Genomic DNA, 7,871 nt, shown 5'->3' on the forward strand with positions numbered 1-7,871 from the left:
AATCTGTTATAAGGCTAACACAGACAGACAACCACACTTACCCTGACATCTATAGGCAATTTGGAGTTGCTGACCTGTATGCAGTTGTGCCTCTGAGGAAGGAAACCCACACATGCAGTACAAAGGGTGAACATGTAAACGCCGCACAGACAGCTTCCTTCAAATTCCGACCTTCTTGTTGAGAACTGACATGACAAATATTGAGTTTATTGAAGCATTTCTGAAATATTTTTGTCCAGTGTCCCAAGACACCCTGCCACAGCCAAGCTCAGCTTGCGAGACAAGAAGGACACTGCACAATCACACGTCATGGCTGGAAAAACATTCACCGACAGCACAGTGCAAGCTGCAGGGTTTTTAGAACTATTTGTCCCTGTGGAATTTCCTTGTTTAGGGTACTGAAAGAAAACTACAAAGTCCTCTGCTAGATTAGGGTTTTCCTCTAACTATAAAGTGGAATTAGGACAGAATGTACCAACAGCGTAGCATTTTGTAAACGTAATAAATGGTATTCTTGATATATGAAGAAATTTGTTCACAGTAGAAATAAATGACCATACTGATACACCTGTATAAACATTAGGTGTACTAGAAAAATAAAAAGGTTTAAACATTTGAGTTTAAAAAATTAAAAACAATTAAATGCACCTTATTTGACCTTTTAATAAATAAAGAGAAAAAAACATTATTAGGATAAATGGAATAGATTTGTACTTTTTGTAATAACCCATTTTTGCATTTATTAAATTAGTTGCACACAACATTTCTATGGTTACACTTAGATATGGTATTTTTTTTTTTTTTTTTTTTTTTACCGCTGTTGCTGTTTTTCTGGCATGGAGTTCATTTAGAGTAAACTAATGGTGACATTATTGTCTGTATTTTTCTTAACATCACTGGGTTCATGTTATGCCAGGTCATGTGTAATTGACCACTCTAATAGGATGCATTTCAAAGGCTAGTTTATCTGGTTTTAGCACACTACAGCACAAATGAAACTTAAACTAACACAGCAGCTTAAGTTTAAAAAGTTTTTATAGTTTGATTTATAGTCATAGATTGTGTGTGTTTGTGTGTGTGTGTTATGTTGTATTGTTAAGTTTGATCAATTATTATTCTTATTATTTTAAGCGTCCATGTAGACATTATAAATGACTTTGACTATAAATACTGTGCTGTGTAGCATTCGTGCATGCTACATTCTTTACTTTTTCCCATATACTCTCACTTCATTAGGTATGCTTATTCAACTACCTGTACACACAAATATCAAATCAGCCAATCAGATGGCAGCAATTCAGTGTATTTAAGCATGTAGACATAGTTAAGATGACCCGTCGAAGTTTAAACTGAGCATCAAAATGGGGAAAAAGGTTATTTTACTGACTTTGAATGTGGCATGGTGGTTGTTGGCGCGAGATGGGCTGGACTGAGGTTTACAGAGAATGCTCAAAAAAGAGAAAATATCCAGTGATATTATCTGGGTGAAAATCTCCTCTTGATGCCAGAGGTCAGAGGAGAATGTCCATACTGCTTTGAGCTGATAGGAAGGAAACAGTTATGCAATTAAATACTTGTGCAGAAGAGCCTCTCTGAAAGAACAACATGTCAAACGTTGAAGCAAGCAGAAGACCACTCGTATCAGCTAAGAACAGGAAACTGAGGCTACAGTTTGCACGGACTAACCATAATTGGACAATGGAAGATTGGAAAAATGCTGCTGGGGCTAATGAGATTTCTGCATTTGAATGGTAGGGTAAACATCAAGAAAGCATAAAAATAATAATAATAATAATCAGAGATGGGCAGTAACGCGTTACTTGTAACGCGTTACTGTAATCCGATTACTTTTTTCAAGTAACGAGTAAAGTAAGGGATTACTATTGCAAAAACGGTAATTAGATTACCGTTACTTTCCCGTAGGAACGCTGCGTTACTGCGTTACTAAAACCGTGATTTTCTTGCGAGAATGTCTCATGACAGTGACGTAAGCGAGTGCGATGTTAGTGACAACAGCTGTGTGCAGATCAACAATGGATCATATATCGAGTGCGGGGGAGAGTATGAGCGTGCAGCGTTTAAAGCGTGGAAGTACTGACCTTATTTTGAGTTTGATTCCGTAAAAAGTGACAAAAACATTAGTGTCCGCTGTGCGTGGGAAGAAAACTTCTTTTTACAGCGAAAAAACCCCCCCTAAACTTCCAAGCAAGCACAGAGTAGCTACGACGTAATGAGAAACTCACAGAGAAACTGCGGTATCCTTCCACTGACCGCTGCGGCACACCTGCACCAGGATAAACCTCCGCCTACTCTACTCCTGCTTTACAGGTGAAAATAGAGCAAAAGGACCGCTAGTCTTTGACTTTATTTATTTTCTGCTGTGTTTTATTTGCATCTGAAAGAGTGAGTGTAAACACACACACAAATATATATATATATATATATATATATATATATATATATATATATATATATATATATATAAATATAAATTAAAAAAAAAAAAAAAAAAATATATATATATATATATATATATATATTTTATGTGCTGGAATGTGCAGAAAATAGGTTTAAATGTTAAACTAATTTCTTCCAGTCAGAGAATGGTGCATATAATTAAAATTTTGCTTCATGCATAAAGTTAAAAGATTAAAACTAACAAAACAAGTTTTAAAAAGAGACTTTTCCATTTGATTACATTTTGTATGATGGATTATGTAGAAAAAGTAGAATTGGGCTGAAAGATCTATCGCTTTATCACCTATTCAGGTTGTAAATCATGTTTTTAAAAAGTAACTAAGTAACTAAGTAACTAAGTAACTAAGTAATTAATTACTTTTGAAAATAAGTAATCAGTAAAGTAACGGGATTACTTTTTTGGGGAAGTAATCAGTAATTAATTACTGATTACTTTTTTCAAGTAACTTGACCAACACTGATAATAATAATGGATTGCGTTTATATAGTGCTTTTCGAGACCCTCAAAGCACTTTACAATTTCACTTCTAGTCTGTTGCAGACCTGTGGTGGAGGATATTTTCTTGGCACACTCTGAACCCCTTAATATCAACTGAACATCGTTATTATAGGTGCACAATAGCCTGTGTCTCTTCTTTTCTTCTTCTTTCAGCTGCTTTCTTTTGGGTCGTGACAGTGGATCACAGTGGATCTCTCCTTATCTCTAGCATCCCCTTTTGTCACATTATGTCCTCCTTCAGTCCATCCATGTGTCTTTTCTGTGGTCTTCATCTTTGTCTCCTGACTGGCAGCTCCATCTTCAACATCCTTTTCCAATATATCCTCTATCCCTCTGCACGTGGACAAACCATCTCAGCCTCGGCTCTCTTCACTTTGTCTCCAAAACACTCATGCTGAGCTGTCCCTCTGATACACTCATTTCTAATCTTGTTCATTCTATTTTTTTTCCAATGAAAATCTTCAACTCTGCCACCTCCAGTTACACTTCCTGTCTTTCATCAGTGCCACTGTCTCCAAAATATACATCATAGCAGGTCTCACAACCTTCTCCTTTCACTCTTGCTGCTATCTGCTGGTACATTTCCATCTCTATCCTTAACCACCTAAACCTGTTGTACATCCTTTCCAGCTTGATTTTGAAAGCCAAACAGAACAAGTCCTTTTCTCCTAGTTTAGTATCCTACCTCACATAAAACTCACTATAACCTTTTTACTTTGTCTCTGCCACCTTTCTCTTTGCTGTATGTCTAGCATCCCACTACTCCTGTCTACTTTCACCTCCCCGACTATCACTTTTTCTTGGCTAACCTTCTTTCCTGTGCTTCCTCTTTCCACCACCGAGTCTCCTTGCCCTCTTTCCTTATTAGTAGTTTCTCTTGTCTCCCACAGCTGCAATGTCCCAGTCATCCGGTGAGGTTTCCCTACCACCCAGAGCCTGTCTCTACTCCTCCCTGGGCTCTCTGCAACATTCTTTCTTGGTTCTACCTTCACTCGCTTCCTCTTCTTGGTTTCCACAGCCATCCAACAAGCTATTGTCCAGTGGTGCTTAGCTATATTCTCCCCTGACACAACACCTTACAAGCTCCTATCTCTTTCAGACTGCACCTTCTGCATAAGATGCAGCCCACTTGTGTGCAGCAACCTACATGCAACCATTTTCATTCTTTTCACAGAATCAACCATCATCTATCTTGCTGTATTTCTCTCAACACCACACCTACCCAACACCTCTGCTACCTTCAACTAAATGTCCACTGAAGTCTGCTCCAATCACCAAAATTCCCCTTTGCTTTTATCTGACATCCAACCTGTGGGGCATACACACTGACAACATTCATCATTACCCCTTTGATTTCCAGCTTCAAACTCACAGTCCTCTCTGACACTCTCTTCACCTCAGAAAAACTATTCACAGAGTCTTCAATATAGCCTATACTCTATTTCTCTTCCTATCTATACAGTGGTACAGATAGGAGTCCACCCCTGCCTTGCTTGTCTTCCACATGGTCTCCTGAACACACTACATATCTACCTTCCTACTCTCCATCACATCATCCAGCTCTCTCCTTTTACCAGCCATAGCTCTTACATTTAAAGTCTCTTCCCTTACCTCCAAACTCCTTTGCTTCTCTCTCGCTGCCCCTTTCTGCTTTCTTTGTTTTTGGCCAGCAGTAGCACAGTTTCCATGGCACCCTGTCAGCCAGCAGCACCAGAAGCAGTCGTCGTTAACCCGGGCCTCAACTGATCCAGTATGGAAATCTCATTCTTTATGCCAAGATTTCAAGCCAGATGCCCTTCCTGATGCAACCCTCTCTTTTTATCTGGTCTTGCGTCTAGAACTATGAGTGCACTGGCCCTTAGCTCCCCTTGGCTAGGTTTACAATAGCAATAGTAGGCCATTTTATTTGTACTCATTTTATTTGCAGGATTTTTTTTTGGCCGAGTTTAATGTTATTAGAGCTCTAATTGTTTGTAATGTGCATTAGAATGCACTGCTGATTCAGCTTAGTAATTATACATAAATAGGCTAATTATGTTGGGGGTAGAAATGATTTTGCACAGCTTTTCCCCTAACCTGCTTCTTACTGTTGTTTGAGGAGGATTTCCTTTTTTGCTCATTGTAAACTTGAACGCTGTGTAGAGATTAATATTGTACATTGGTTTTAGGGATGTGGGCATACTGCTGTCTTGGACTCTGATCATTATCACAATTTACACAAACCAACTAAAATGTGTGCGTTATATGGGTTATTCTTTCTTTCTTTCTTTCTTTCATAGTAGCTAATATATGATCTAAGAAAGAAGAAAGGACATTTAAATTTACAAAAAATGAATAATATTTATGAAAAATTATTGGTTAAAAAGTATGTGTGAGGTCATTTGACGATTGAGTCAATAATTTTTAATCTCTTAAATGAAAATAAACATTTGTATAATGATGAAAGAATGACTGGATTTTATTTTTTAAGGAAGACTTTTTATTTGTATAGTTTTTCATGTTGAAATTTTATTTATATGATCATGTATACTACTGTGCAAAAGCCAGGAAAGGAGCCAGAGTTTTTGTCATTTTTAAACACACCTTGAGCAATACTTTAATTTTTTTTTTAAAAAAATATTGCTTTCTTTCTACCCTTCACAAACACATATAATTCATTTCCCCTTCTTTAGTTGGTTCTACAGAAAATGTGTGTGTGTGTGTGTGTGTGTGTGTGGGGGGGGGGGGGGGGGGGTCCCCAGCAAGGATCAAATACAAGATCTAAAAAATGGATCTGGACCTTCCTTTGATCCATCGACTATTTGCCAAATTGTCATCAGAAATGGTCTCAGTGGGTGGCTGTTAAGAAGACATTTTTAAGAAAGGCAAACAGGAAGAGACATGCCAAAGTCAGTATTCCAGGTAATATAAAGTAATACAGGCAATTTTATTTGGATCAAATCACCATCAATATTGAAAGAGCAGGTCAGAAGAGAGGTACAGTGAGTGTCTACAGCCATCTGTAAAACACGATGAAGGCTCTGTAATGGCCTGGGGCTCATTTTTAACAAGCATTGTTGGGGATCTTGTCAAAATTGATGGAATTATCAACGGAGAAAAATACCATTAGATGTTGATGAATCATGCAATACCATCTAGAAAGCATCTTCTTTCTACAGTAAAGAAAAAAACATTCCCAACAGTCGAACTTCCAGTGTGAAAGACTATCAGTCATGGATTGACCTTCCCAGAATCTGAAGACTACTTAAAGAAATAACAAGACAATTGTCTAAGAGAGTTCAAGCTAATGACTTGTGTGAATGAATTGTATTTCCATGTTTCCAAGAAATGAGCAGAGCTCGTGACTTTTGAAGATTAATGTATTTAAAAATGACAGAAAGACTTGGTAAAATAAGCAGTAACATCTATGGGAATACACATTTCCTATTTACAGTGTACTGTAATGTGGTTTTAATGTCTCTGCACTCCTCATACTTACTGACCAGTAAAACTACTTGAACTCAGTGAAACTGTGATGCATTTCTATACTATTCTTCGTATCTTAATTACATCTTGGCTGCAGTGTGCTGCTTTGACCTTTTCACTGCTCCTTCATTCAACTGCAGTCATTGTCAGCTTTGTATCCGTCTATTGGTGGTCATCAGCTGCTTATAGCTATATTTCATGAGGAGATTGCCAGCTCCAAGCCTGAGGTTTTGTGATTTTAATATGTATAAGCTCATAATAATCAGCTGCATAACTGATGTGTCTCAGCCTGCCTGCTACATATGAGGTGGTAGGCTAGATTTAGAGTTGTCCTTCTCGTTTCACTAAAAAGTATATTCCCTTGTGGTTTTAGGCACCCGGAAAGGGAATGGTGGTTATTGCCTCTGGCTAATTCTCTAACTGTGCTGCAAAAAATAAAAAATAAAATAAAAAAAATTGCAGCAGCCACAGCTGCTCTCTTGTTGCATTTCATAAACCACCATATAAACACACCTTCACCTCAGCATCCACCTGTAGGCTCTAAGTCTAAGTTTCCCTAGGGGGATTTTATTATCGTCACTCCCCAGTTGCTGCTATGCTGAGGCTTGCTTTCGCTTGCAGTGAATGACAAGCTCAGTCTCCAAATATCAACTCTCAACATGCTCTCTTTTTTCTACTTGAGCTGGCTGCCTGAAAAAAATTATACATCTTAAAGAGGAAATAAATATGACCTTTTTTCTATTTCTTTCACAGTTTTGATGAAGAGTTACACAACAGCTGCTCAAAAATCCCACTTTACATTGGCTATTTTGGTGATATCCTGTTCTGATGCTCATTTTTTTAAGCGCTCAGAAACACTTGTTTTAAATGGCCAGTAGCATACAGTTTGGTTGAATGTTGAGGAAAATCAGCAAATGATGGTGTAGGAAGTCAGGAGCACTCAAACATTTCACTACAGTGCTCTATCTAATGCTTTTTCCTCACAATTTAAGGTAGCGCATAAAGGCAAGATTTTTTTTTTAATATTTCCAAATTGTAAATAGATTTTGTTTAGATTACCATCTGTAATGAATCAACTTACACACATTCACAATTTACTCTTCTGTACTTTGCGGCTCATAGCCACACCACCATGAAAGTGATTTGATCTCAGAAGCTAAGCATCAGGCGAAGTTAACGCTTGGATGGGACACCACTTACTGTAAATTAGCGGATCAGTGGTGTAGAGTTTAGCTCTCAAGGGTTCATGGCCTTCTTGTATGGAGTTTTAATGTTCTCCCTGTGCCTGTTTGGGTTTCTCCAGGGTACTCAGACTTCTCTCCACAGTCCAAACAAGTGTTAGCTGGTTAGCTAGTTGGCAGAGATGGGACCACATCTGAGGGGCCAAAGAAATAACTTTAGAGAGCTGACTAACCTGGAGAAGCGTCTA

This window comes from Neolamprologus brichardi, chromosome 1, assembly GCF_056152115.1.
Source record: "Neolamprologus brichardi isolate AB-2024 chromosome 1, ASM5615211v1, whole genome shotgun sequence".
Lineage (NCBI taxonomy): Eukaryota > Metazoa > Chordata > Actinopteri > Cichliformes > Cichlidae > Neolamprologus > Neolamprologus brichardi.